This window comes from Delphinapterus leucas, chromosome 1, assembly GCF_059928025.1.
Source record: "Delphinapterus leucas isolate spDelLeu-1000000601 "Yukka" chromosome 1, BTC_Dleu_Yukka2, whole genome shotgun sequence".
Lineage (NCBI taxonomy): Eukaryota > Metazoa > Chordata > Mammalia > Artiodactyla > Monodontidae > Delphinapterus > Delphinapterus leucas.
This window is the reverse complement of record NC_143129.1, coordinates 71,606,841-71,618,927: the sequence shown is the minus strand read 5'-3', so window position 1 is coordinate 71,618,927 and position 12,087 is coordinate 71,606,841. Positions and strand designations below refer to the sequence as shown.

The 12,087-nt window shown below is 42.5% G+C and overlaps 1 pseudogene; it reads right to left on the bottom strand.

Moving 5' to 3' along the window:
- Positions 1-10,412: 10,412 nt before the first annotated feature.
- Positions 10,413-11,722, bottom strand: LOC111169252 (eukaryotic translation initiation factor 3 subunit J-like; annotated as a pseudogene).
- Between the last annotated feature and the right edge of the window lie 365 nt (positions 11,723-12,087).

The following is a 12,087-nucleotide window of genomic DNA, read 5'->3' as shown; positions in this document are numbered from 1 at the left end:
CAGCCAGAGCAGAGGGTCCTCTCCAGCACTGCGTTCCCCTGAACTTCTTTGTTCCACTTCCCTTGCATCTAGCACTCACGCCTCTAGAGGGCACTGTTTGCCTTGAAATGAAGTTGCTCAAGTTTCCATCACCTTTCCCTCTGGGGTCTATTGTTTTTGCTATACGTACTCCGTTTTCTTCAAGAAGGGTTTTCTTCCCTTTTGTGCCTGTGTATTTGTGTAAGCGCCCGTTTCTCCTTTAGAAGTGAATTTAGCACGTATGAACATGGCAGATAATTACTCTGACCAAAGCCTGTCATTGTCTAGGCAGGTCTTTTGAAAGCTTTCTTCCCCCCATATATTCTTCCAGTGCCCCTCCGTCTGACCCGCAGGGCACCTCCCCCAACCCCAATTATTTCAGCCTGGGGGTCACCGTCACAGCTCTGCCAATGCATCTCAATCCTGCCTCACAGCTGCCTGGGCCGGTTCAGCCAGGGCTCCCCACTCAGGGCAACTGAGCCTTGATTTATTACCTCGCTTTACACTGGTCCTGGTCTCTCCGCCGGCGAGACTGCTGATCATGCTACAATTTCAAATTGGTTCTGCACTGCAAACCAATGCCTGGGAGGGGCGATAATTTGGCCCTCAAACCCATTTCAACTGTGACCTCCCGCACTCAGGGGTGGACCTCTGCTCTGTGGACAAGAAGGGCACCTGGCTGCCCCCTTTATGTTGAGAAGGTGGCTGGATAAATATTGCTTCTGTTTGCCTCTGCCTGAAATGCAGACACACACACACACACACACACACACACACACACACACACACACACAGGGTCTCAGCTATTATGTCTGTGTGATGCACAGACACTTCAAGAGTTCTGAGCAGGGCTGAGTGCCAGGCTGGCTTGGGCTTCCCTATTCTTTCTTCATTCTGTCCCAGGGGCCGGACAGTTTCACGTTTCATGCTGCACACATGAGGGATAGATGCATGTCTCAGGAGTGGAAATTAATGTCAGTGAACCTTGGGAAGGGAGAGACCCAGGACTGGAGAGCTGGATGGATAGAAGTTTCTGGGTAGGAGGATTGGGTGTTCCTTGGAGGCAGAGGACATCTGTAGATGGCTTTAGGAGGGGCTGGGGATGACATTTCCTGGTGTAAAACCAACTAACAAAGATCTCTTCATTGTAATTCAGCGGATGGAGACACATTCATTGGGTCATTACCGCACAGCTGTATTATTTTTCATGAACAAGTCATTTAAAATTGTTCATTTGAAAATGTTTGTAAAGTTTCTTGCTTGTTTGCGGAGGGTTCTCTCACTAACATAACCCTAGAGTATGTGTCCCCCCTACCCCCTGCCTCAGCAAGTACTTGATCACGATGCACGTGTGTGAAGTGAAGCAGGTAATGGGGCTGAGCCAGACTGAATGCATATGGGGTCAAATGAAGTAACACATGTGGACATGATCTGAAAATTATAAATCCCTGATATTGCCATTAAAATCCAGAAGCTGATTTATTTTGGGTCAGGGCGGTAGACACACATCTTTGCCCAACTCTGAATCTGTTCCATCGGTACATATTTGTGGAGTGTGGCAGAGAGATCAGGGAATGCTTTAGTGCCCTGTTTTCCTATCCATGGCCACTACATTGTCTAGAGCCCAGCATGGTGACCATCACGTAAGAGGCTGTCAGAGTTTGCTGAGTGCATATACTCTCAGAAACCTTCTTCTCATCCCTCTCTTAGACATATCATAGTAAATGGAGTCTCCTTTTCCCTCTAATCTTCACTATGACATCAGGAAATAATAACTAAGCAAAGTGGTTTCACCCAGCCATTACACATTCTCTCTCTCTGTGTCTGTATGTGTGTGTGTGTGTGTGTGTGTGTGTGTGTGTGTGTAGATAAGGCAGAAATATTCTCTGGCCTTAAGCCAACCTCTATCTTGGATTTGTGCTGTGTCTTTGGCAACACTTAAATGCGTTTCCATCTATAGAAAGAACAGAGATCACATCTCTTGAATTTTTTTTATTAACGAAACTTGAATTTGAAGGACATTGAATAATTAATACCTCATATCAGGAAGAGTTAGATTTAGTCTCAGATCTTTCCCTAGAAAGTCTGTCTATCTTGATCCTTATAACAATGAAAAAAACAAAAACAAAATAAAAAATGATACAGGCAATGGAGGGTGATATAGGTCCCACAGAAGACAGTCAGATTATATTCCCTAAATTTTCTCATTTAAATGCTGATACTTATGCTATCACATCTGTCTGGGACACCATTATCTCATTCTTTGTTAAGAGAAATCCTTTTATATGTCACCTTTTCCAAGAATCCAGACTTGACTCTACATCTTTTCTTCTCACTAAGCTCTTGCTTTTGGTTTGTGCCTCTGTTACGAAGTTTATCCTATACTGTCTAGGTTTGCAGTGTTTTAGGCACATACCGTGCGTCCCCTGGTAGATTGTAATTTTCTTTGGGGTCATAAACATACTTCCCCAAATAGAAAATACTTTGTTCATCTTTCTATCCTCATTTTTGTACCTCACACACTGGAACTGCTCAATTAAACCCTGTTGAATAAATAAATTAGTGAAAGGGTAGAGATGCAAGATCAGGTTATGAATGACCACAGACAGCCTTCTTCCTGAGCTGATCAGTAAATTTAGATAGAATGCTTAGCTGAGCACCAGGCAGAATGGAACCTGAGTATTACCTTCAGCTGCTCAATGCTCAGTGTAAGAGATGAACTTGCCATGCTCCTTCTTTTTTTTTTTTTAACATCTTTATTGGAGTATAATTGCTTTACAGTGGTGTGTTAGTTTCTGCTTCATAACAAAGTGAATCAGTTATACATACACATATGTTCCCATATGTCTTCCCTCTTGCGTCTCCCTTGCTCCCTCCCTCCCTATCCCACCCCTCTAGGTGGTCACAAAGCACTGAGCTGATCTCCCTGTGCTATGCGGCTGCTTCCCACTAGCTATCTATTTTATGTTTGGTAGTGTATATATGTCCATGTCACTCTCTCACTTTGTCACAGCTTACCCTTCCCGCTCCCCATATCCTCAGGTCCATTCTCTAGTAGTTCTGTGTCTTTATTCCCGTCTTACCCCTAGGTTCTTCATGACCATTTTTTTTCTTTTTAGATTCCATATATATGTGTTAGCATATGGTATTTGTTTTTCTCTATCCGACTTACTTCACTCTGTATGACAGAGTCTAGGTCCATCCACCTCACTACAAATAATTTCATTTCCTTTTGTGGCTGCCATGCTCCTTTCTAAGGCTAAAGTCTCCACTTGTGAATTGTATTCTAACCCTCCTTGTTAATTAAGAAAATCGCTCCAGCAATTCTCTCTTTTCTCTCCTGCATCATCAAAATTATCCCTCTTTTTATTAGATGATTCCCATTCACATATAAACATGCTCTAATTTTCACCATATTTTTTTAAAAGAAAAAAACAAAAGTCCTCTTGGCCTTACATCCTTCTGCGGTCACTCTCTCATATCTCCATTGCCCATTACAATAAAACTTCTTGGAATTCTTGTCCCTACTTCCTATCATCAGTATCCTATGTTCCTTTTGCATGTGCTCTGGTCAGCCTTTTGCCTTCACTTCTTTACCAAAGTGTTCTTTCTAAGGTCACCCATGACCTCCCTGATGTGAAGCCCAGTGGTTCATTCCTGGTCCTGGTCTATCTTTCCTATCAGCAGCATTTAATATCCATGATTCCTCTCCTCTCACCTGGCTTCCAGAGTGCTGCACTCTCCTAGTTTACTTCCTAATTCACCAGCAGTCCCTTGTCCTGCCCTTTTGCTGGTTCTTCCTCACGGTCCTGCAACTCTAGAGTAACTGACATGATGCTCAAACCTCTTCTCTTTTCTATCTCTATTCACTTCCTACATGAAGTCCTCCAGTCTCATGACTTTAAATATAGTCTATATACTATGGGCTACCAAATAGACACCTCTAATATGGACCTCTTCCTTGGGTCTAGCTGCCCATTCAGCATTTAATCTTGGACGTCCACAGGGCATCCTAAACTTAACATGCCTCAGTTCTCAACCCTGACCTGATCGTCCCTTCACACTTGTTTCCTCCCCTCCCCACAAGTGATTCTCCTCAACTTAGTAAATGGTAATTTTATTCTTACATTTTCTCAGATAAAAAACTTAGTGTCATCATTGAAGCTCTTCCTTTCATATTCCATAACCAATTAATCATCCAATCCTACCAGCTCTACCTTCAACCTACACCCTGATTTCCACCATTGCTCATCACCTTTATCTCTACATTTCTGGTTTAAGGTGGCCATCATCTATGGCGTCACCTCACTGCCTTCACTCTTCTCCCCCACCCTCTGTACTCTAGTGTCAAGCAAGCCACCAGGAGAATCCTTTTATTTTTATTTTCATAGTTTAATTTTTATTTTTTATATAGCAAAATTAAGCTATGAGATGAATGTACAAAATTAAGCAGTATATTAACCCTTAACTGGTAGTGAAAATCGTGAGTCAAGGTTCTAGTTCTTAGATAATAACACTGTAATAACTCTATAGCATTAACACTTGGCTATTATCAGGTTACAATTTTCTTTTCTTTTTTCTTTTTTTTTTTTTTTTTGCTTTCCCTCTAGGAGAATCCTTTTAAAATCACAAATAAGATCATATAACTACCCTGGCTATGGCTTTCCGTCTCAGAATAAAAGCTAAAGTTCTTATAATAGCCTACCAAATGGTAAGCCACACTGGCCTTTTTATGGTTCCCCCAGAGGGTCAGCACAGCCCTGCCTCAGGGCTTTTGTCCTTGCTGCTCCCTCTGCATGGAATGTTTCTCCACTGAGTTTCCCTGTGGTTCACACTTTCACTTCTGTCAAGTCTCTTTTCAAAAGTCGTCTTATCAAGGACACTATTTCTAACCAACCTATTGAAAAGCATTTCTTACTCCTCTTTCCCTTTTCCTTTCTCTCCACTAACATATATCACCATCTGACATGCTATACATATATATATATATTATTTTTTTCTTTTAAACGTCTGTCTTTGTCTGTCTTTCTTTAAAGTATATTTATTTATTTACTTTGGCTGTGTTGGGCCTTCGTTGCTGCACGTGGGCTTTCTCTGGTTGCAGCGAACGAGGGTTACTCTTTGTTGCAGTGCTTAGGCTTCCCATTGCGGTGGCTTCTCTTGTTGCGGATCATGGGCTCTAGGCACACAGGCTTCAGGAGTTGCAGCATGCAGGATCAGTAGTTGTGGCATATGAGCTTAGTTGCTCCATGGCATGTGGGACCTTCCCAGACGAGGGCTTGAATCCGTGTCCCCTGCATTGGCAGGAAGATTCTTTTTGTTTGTTTGTTTGTTTAACATCTTTATTGGAGTATAATTGCTTTACAATGGTGTGTTAGTTTCTGCTTTATAACCAAGTGAATCAGCTATACATATACATATATCCCCATATCTCCTCCCTCTTGCATCTCCCTCCCACCCTCCCTATCCCACCCCTCTAGGTGGTCACAAAGCACCGAGCTGATCTCCCTGTGCTATGCGGCTGCTTCCCACTAGCTATCTATTTTACATTTGGTAGTGTATATATGTACATGCCACTCTCACTTCGTCCCGGCTTACCCTTCCCCCTCCCCACGTCCTCAAGTCCATTCTCTACGTGGCAGGCAGATTCTTAACCACTGCGCCACCAGGGAAGCTCCATACTACATATTTTATGTAGTCAATATTTCCTGTCTGTTTGCTCATCACTAGATACTAAATCTCATAAGAGTGAAATTGTTGTCTGCTTTTTTTTCACTGCTGAATCCTTTCCTAGAATCAGTGTCTGCCACAAAGACGGTGCTCAATAAATATTTGCTGTTCTTCTGTAAGCAAAGCAATAATATTAACCAACGGCTGCAATCTTTAAGACTTGTGTTTTTCTCTAGGGCTGTGAGTGGCCATGCTAGTGAAGGGAGGGTGATCTTGAAAAGCTGACAATGGGTTATGAGAGAGGAATTAAGGGCAATTACAAAAAAGAATCAGCAGTTTCTAAAGTAATATAAAGTACTATAGAGTATATATAAAGAATATAAAGGAATACAAAGTAATATAAAGAATTCTTTGTTCAAGGCTTGGTATCTCACTTTTTCCTTGTCTGCTCTTCTCTCAATACTGTGCCCAATACTGGGGGCCCATCTTCAATCTCCAAATGACACAATTTAGCCAGTGTATGGGATTTGGGAACTAGTGGGAGCAACTTGTTTTCTTAAGATGATTAACACACGCAGACATTAGAGCGAATGTTACTCATTTGTACGTTATTTATTTTAAATTTTGAGGGCTTGTGGGGTATCTTGCTTGGCACTCTGGTTAGCAGTGTGATGGACAGAGACAATACAGACCCGGCTGTCTGTATCTTTCTCACTGTCAGCTAATCCCCATGAGGAAGTAGTGGAAGGGGGGCAAGTCCAAGGTCTGTGGGCATTTGGGTGTGTGAGACAAGAAAATGAGGGTGGGAAGGAGAACAATGCTCATAGGAGCGAAGCAGAATCCTGAAATCCCTTACCTTTCAAGGCCTTGGGGTTTTGCCAAAATGTAGGTTTTGTGGGGAAATAGGCAGCTCTAAACCTAGAAAAACATGTTGTTGAAATTAGAGAAAAAAGACCAACTTATGAGGAAAGCTACTGGATGGAAGGCTGGAATGGTTTCTGTGGGGAGTGGTGAGCCCCCGTGTGTGCCCACATCCATGCTGGCCTTCATTTATCAGAGTAGTACGCACATGGCCACATGGCCAGAGTATTCTAACAAACTGCACCAGATGTTACTAATAAAGGCGGGCCCTCCTCTATACATACCAGCATTGGCACAATATTTTCTATGTTCCCAGCTCTCGTGGAGGCGTTGTTGACAGTTTGATGGCCTGAGGACTCACTGTGGGTTTGACTGTGTTTCAATCATGGAAACCCCAAACTGAAAGGTAGGCAGAGAATTAATAAGAGTTAAGTATCTGTCTGGACTGAATAATACAATATTGGTGCCTCAGGTAGGACGTCCCAAGAAAAATCACTTTACATGAGAAAAGTCCCAGAGGCAGAGGTATAAAGCTTCCTGTCTTATTTCAGGTTCAGAATATATGAGATGTAGATCATACATTCTCTAGTGCAGATTAACTGTGAGGGAGGGAAGTCAGGGAGGGTGGGGGGAAAGTCAATGATAAAACCAATGTGGACTAGGCCATCTCCAAGAACACTTGGCACTTGTACATATTAACTGTCATTGCAGTAATAATGATGAAATAACAGTAGCCACTCATTTAGTGACTATGTTTTGCTGAGTGCCCTCTCTCTCGTACACCATATATATATGTGTATATATATATGTATATGCATATGTATATAATATACCCATAAATACATATTGACAATTTTTCCTCTTGGAAAAATATGTGACAGATATTAGAAGCCCCTCCATTTGCCTTACAACGTTCATTTCTGGGACTTCCTTGGTAGCTCAGTGGTTAAGAATCTGCCTGCCAATGCAGAAGACAGGAGTTTGATCCCTGGACCAGGAAGATCCCACATGCTGTGGAGCAACGAAGCCCGTGCGCCACAACTACTGAGCCTGCACGCTAGAGCCCGTGAACCATAACTACTGAGCCCACGTGCCACTACTACTGAAGCCCGCGAGCCTAGAGCCTGTGCTCTGAAACAAGAGAAGCCACTGCAATGAGAGGCCTGCACACTGCAACGAAGAGTAGCCCCTGCTCGCCACAACTAGAGAAAGCCCACATGCAGCAATGAAGACCCAACGCAGCCAAGAAAAACAAAAAAAACATTCATTGCTTTCCTCTCGGTTTTCCTTCCCTCTTTTTCCCTACCCCAAAATCCTCTTCAGATTTTGATCACCCTCCTTTCCCATCCCTACCAGGTTGCAGCCTCATTCTGGCTGAGCGCCTTGTGGTCAGAACTATGGCACCATCATGTCTCATATCAACCAGAAGGGTGACAATAGCGAGTTTAAACCTTTAGATTCTTCTGTCCTCTGTAGGATTGAGCCTGGGACTTGCAAGTCCTCAGCAGGGAGTAGTTGTAAAACCAAAACCAAAAGCCAAGAACAAAACTTTCTTCTGCTAATATTACTAACTCTGAGGGTATAACTTGCTACCAGAGGTAAGAGGGGAAAAGGAGTGGGGGGCTAATAAGTCTTGCTTGGAGCACATTATTTTCTTTATTTTATACATGAGAAAGCACATTTCAGAATAGTTAAATTGGGGACTCATAAGTGGGGGAAATGTGTTTTGAATTTAGAGCTCTTGGATTAAAAGTTCAGAGATCATATGCCATGTACTTTCCCTTGGCTTCTATTTCCAGTTTTCATCTCAGAGGTCTTTCAAAATTCTGTGTGAATGAACCAGTCTGACCCTTCTACTACCACTGTCCCTGCAGGTCCCAGATGCTTAAGTTGTTGCTAAATGGATGTGGCGGGGGGTGGGGGGTGAGAAAAGGGAGCTCTGTGTGGGGTGAGGGGTACCACATAGAGCACAGGGAGACGCATGTCTATCTATAACGTAGCGGGAAGAAAAACAAGACCTATAAACTGAGAAGGTGATTGCATCAGCTCTTTCTAGCTAGAGCTAGGTTAGGTTTTCCCAGCAGAGACCTTAGGTCCCATTTCATAATTCCCGGCACCGCCCCAGCAAAGAGTGTGGTTAGGCCACCAGCTGGAGAAGACAGCAGACCTTGTCTCAGGCAATGGGCTGTCCTATGGGACCTGGGCTCTGCCCTCCTCTTCTTTCCTCCTGGGAGACTGGGTGGCTGTCCCTACAGTAATGATCTTCTCACACCCACATCCCCTCCTTTCCAACTCATCCTTCCTTCCCTTCATCTGCCTCCAAAATCCCCCTGCCCTGGTGTGGGAATTAATAAAAGACCCCAAACTTCTGGGCAAAGATACCTCACTCCACTCTTCTTCTGCTCCGCCACTAACATTCCATTGTTGTGAGCAGAAGGGAACCATCTGCATCTTACCGCTCTATGGAATGAGGATTGGAGGCCAATTTGGAGAGGATGTTGGAGCCCACAGGGAAAATATCCATAAACCTCAGGGCAATTGTGCATCAATTGTGTTCTTTTCATTGGGAACACATACAATCCTTTATCCTCGCTTGTGCTCCAGTTTTCCTCTTAAGTTGTCTACTAATCAATGGAATTGCCATGACAAGGATACAGAGTGCATTTGATACTTCCAGGTCCGCTATTTGGACAACTGACAGCTGATGCAAAGGCACAACTTATCAGTTACTAGGCTGCCTCATGTCTGTAAAAGAAAGATATGAAACGAAGACACAAAACCAACCGAGACCCTTGAGAATTGTCAGGAGACAGGGGAAGAGGAGGAACTGAGTGCTTAGAGTAGAAAATAAACTACGTACTGAAGAACTCAAATGAAAAATCAGTATCCAGCTGGTGATGTGGATAACGTGCGGGCTGCTTTTGTATTCACAGCCTTTTATAACAGAGTCCATATTAACTTATATTTACAGTCTAAGATCTATTGTGCTGATCGGGGCAGTGGGTCAAAGGAAGAATCTTTAAAAGCCTGGAGGTTAAAATTCTTTACCTCATAAAACACTAAATCAGAGAAAAAAAAGAGGGAAGAAAATAGAATTAGTAAGGGAGGGCTGGAATAGTGCAAGGAAGTTTGGGGGGAAATTTAAGAGAAAAATTAGAGGGTGGGTAGCAGTAGCAGAATAAGTTGTCCTAGATAACAGCCCTGCTGGATGCAAAGAAGAGAAAAATGAGTGAAGAGAATCTTCAGGATGCTGGTCGAGAAGCACACAGTGGAATTGTCCCTTTGGGGCTTCTTTAAGAATCTTAAAACCATTGCTTTTCAAGGTCCTTTTATTATTATTATTATCATCATTGTTGTTGTTGTTATGTGACACTGTGAAGATTGGCACGAGGGAATCGACTTTATTTGGCTACCTACACTTAAAGAACTTCACGAGTGGTAGACGGCTCATATGATATTCAAAACCACAAATCCCTTTGGTTTCATTACCACGTGTCTAGTTTTCAGCAAAAAAAATCAAACATATATATTTTAAACTTTTTGTTTCAAAGTGTTCTTTGTAAGTCTTCACAATAGTGATTTCATTAAGATAGTTACTTTATAAAGCATTGCAGATGTCATAATTGTTAACATAATTCACCAGACTCTAGTTAATGGGTACAGTTCACTGAGCTCATTTTATATGGGAAAGGAAATGCCCAAACTGAGTAAAGTAATCCCATCACAGCCTAGCAGAACAAAGGAGATGCTGTTTTCCAGACACTTCAGTCAGGCAAAAAAAGAAAAGATACAGAGTTTCTCTCCTCCAGCTGAAGTGCTCCATCAGTAGAAATATTCTGATAAATAAAAATGAGACAGTCAAGACGTAGTGACACTCAAGAGAGTCCACAACTGGTAATGCAGTAATGCTTCACCTTCTTTAGCTCTGAAGTCGGAGGACTTTCGTTATTTAATTTTTAAGTATCAAACTTGTGTTTTTTCAGCAGCAGCATCTTCACTCTGAAGTAAGCTGTCTTCTTCACAATGTGATCTTTTACATCGTCAAGCTCAATTTTAATACTAGGCGCACACCACGTGACCTTTCTGAAAACTGCTTTTCTTCACAAGTTATGAAGAAGTTCAAGGAGGCATGGTTAAGGCAGCACGGTGGTAGTAAATACTACACAATCTTTGGTCGTATTGCAACCTTTGTTTCCAATTTAGTGATCCTGCTGCTATGGAGTCAGATAGCGACAATGACAACTACATTAGGATTTATTTTTAAACTGGGATTTAGAAGCAACCGAGCTTCCAGATTTTAACTCCTTGGCAGCAAGATCCAACTTCCTCATTCTCACACTGGCCCCTACTTGTCAAAGGGTTAAATAGCTAGCACAAATGGTACTGTACCATACTGCCCTTCCGATTGCAGCATTTGGCAGAACTGAAAGGAAAGGAAGTTGTGTTACACATTGAAGGGATGGCGCAAAACACAAGAAGACACCAGGAGAAGATGAAAACGTCATATGAGGGCTTCGGAGCCCTGTACGCATCCTTCATCACATCATCATGGTACTCGCCAGGCTGGCTTGAATCCCTCTCCAGGAACCACGTTTTGCTTCTTTCTCCTCCTCTTGCTTCTGTTTGTCATTGCAAGGCACGGTCAATGAATTGGTCATCTTTTTCAAGTCATCAATTTCCAAAGAAAAACACACATTTGTATCTAAGGATTCCCAAAACCTGCATGATATAGTGGCTTTTCATATTGTGTAATTTTATCTTTTAGTAACTTTTCAAAACAATTGAAGTCATCTCTTGAAAATGGGCTCAGAGCATGGATTCTATAAGCTCTATTTATTAACACCAAATGTTTCTTTGGCTAATTTGAGGTCTGACTCTTCCTGTCATTTGTTTAGCCTAGCCCCAGTTTATCTTTTAATTGTTCTCTGGTGTTAGAGCTTTAGGTTCTTCTAAACTCTTTTTATTTTTTCCTGTTGCTGTCCTTTCTTTTTGATTTTTTTTTTCTCTTTTTTCTTTTCTGAAAAGTTTATTTCTGGTTTTATTTCTTTTTCTTTCCTTTCCCATCGTCACTGTCACCCCATTTATCCTTGATAGCCATACACCTGCCTTCCCAGCTGTACCCACCAGGGTACTGCCGGCCCCCACCATCCACATAGGACTCCATGTAAAGCATGTCTGCATCCAAACTGGAGGTTCCAACGTCCCCCTCCAACTCAGGATGCCAACTGCGAGCCCATGTTTTTAACTGTACTTCTGATGGACTGGCTATAAATCAGAGGTTCCCATGACCCCTTCCTTGGGTTCGATTAATTTGCTAGAGTGACTCACAGAACTCAGGAAATTGTTTACTCACTAAATTACCAGTTTATTACAGAGGGTTTTTATAGTGGCTTCATTATGTAGGCACAGTGGATGAAATCATTGGCCAGTGGTGATAGAACTTAATCTCCAGCCCCTCTCCCCTCCTCAGAGGTTGGGGTGTGAGTGGAGTGGATGGAATGGGCCTGAAAGTTCCAAACCTCTAATCACAAATTTTTC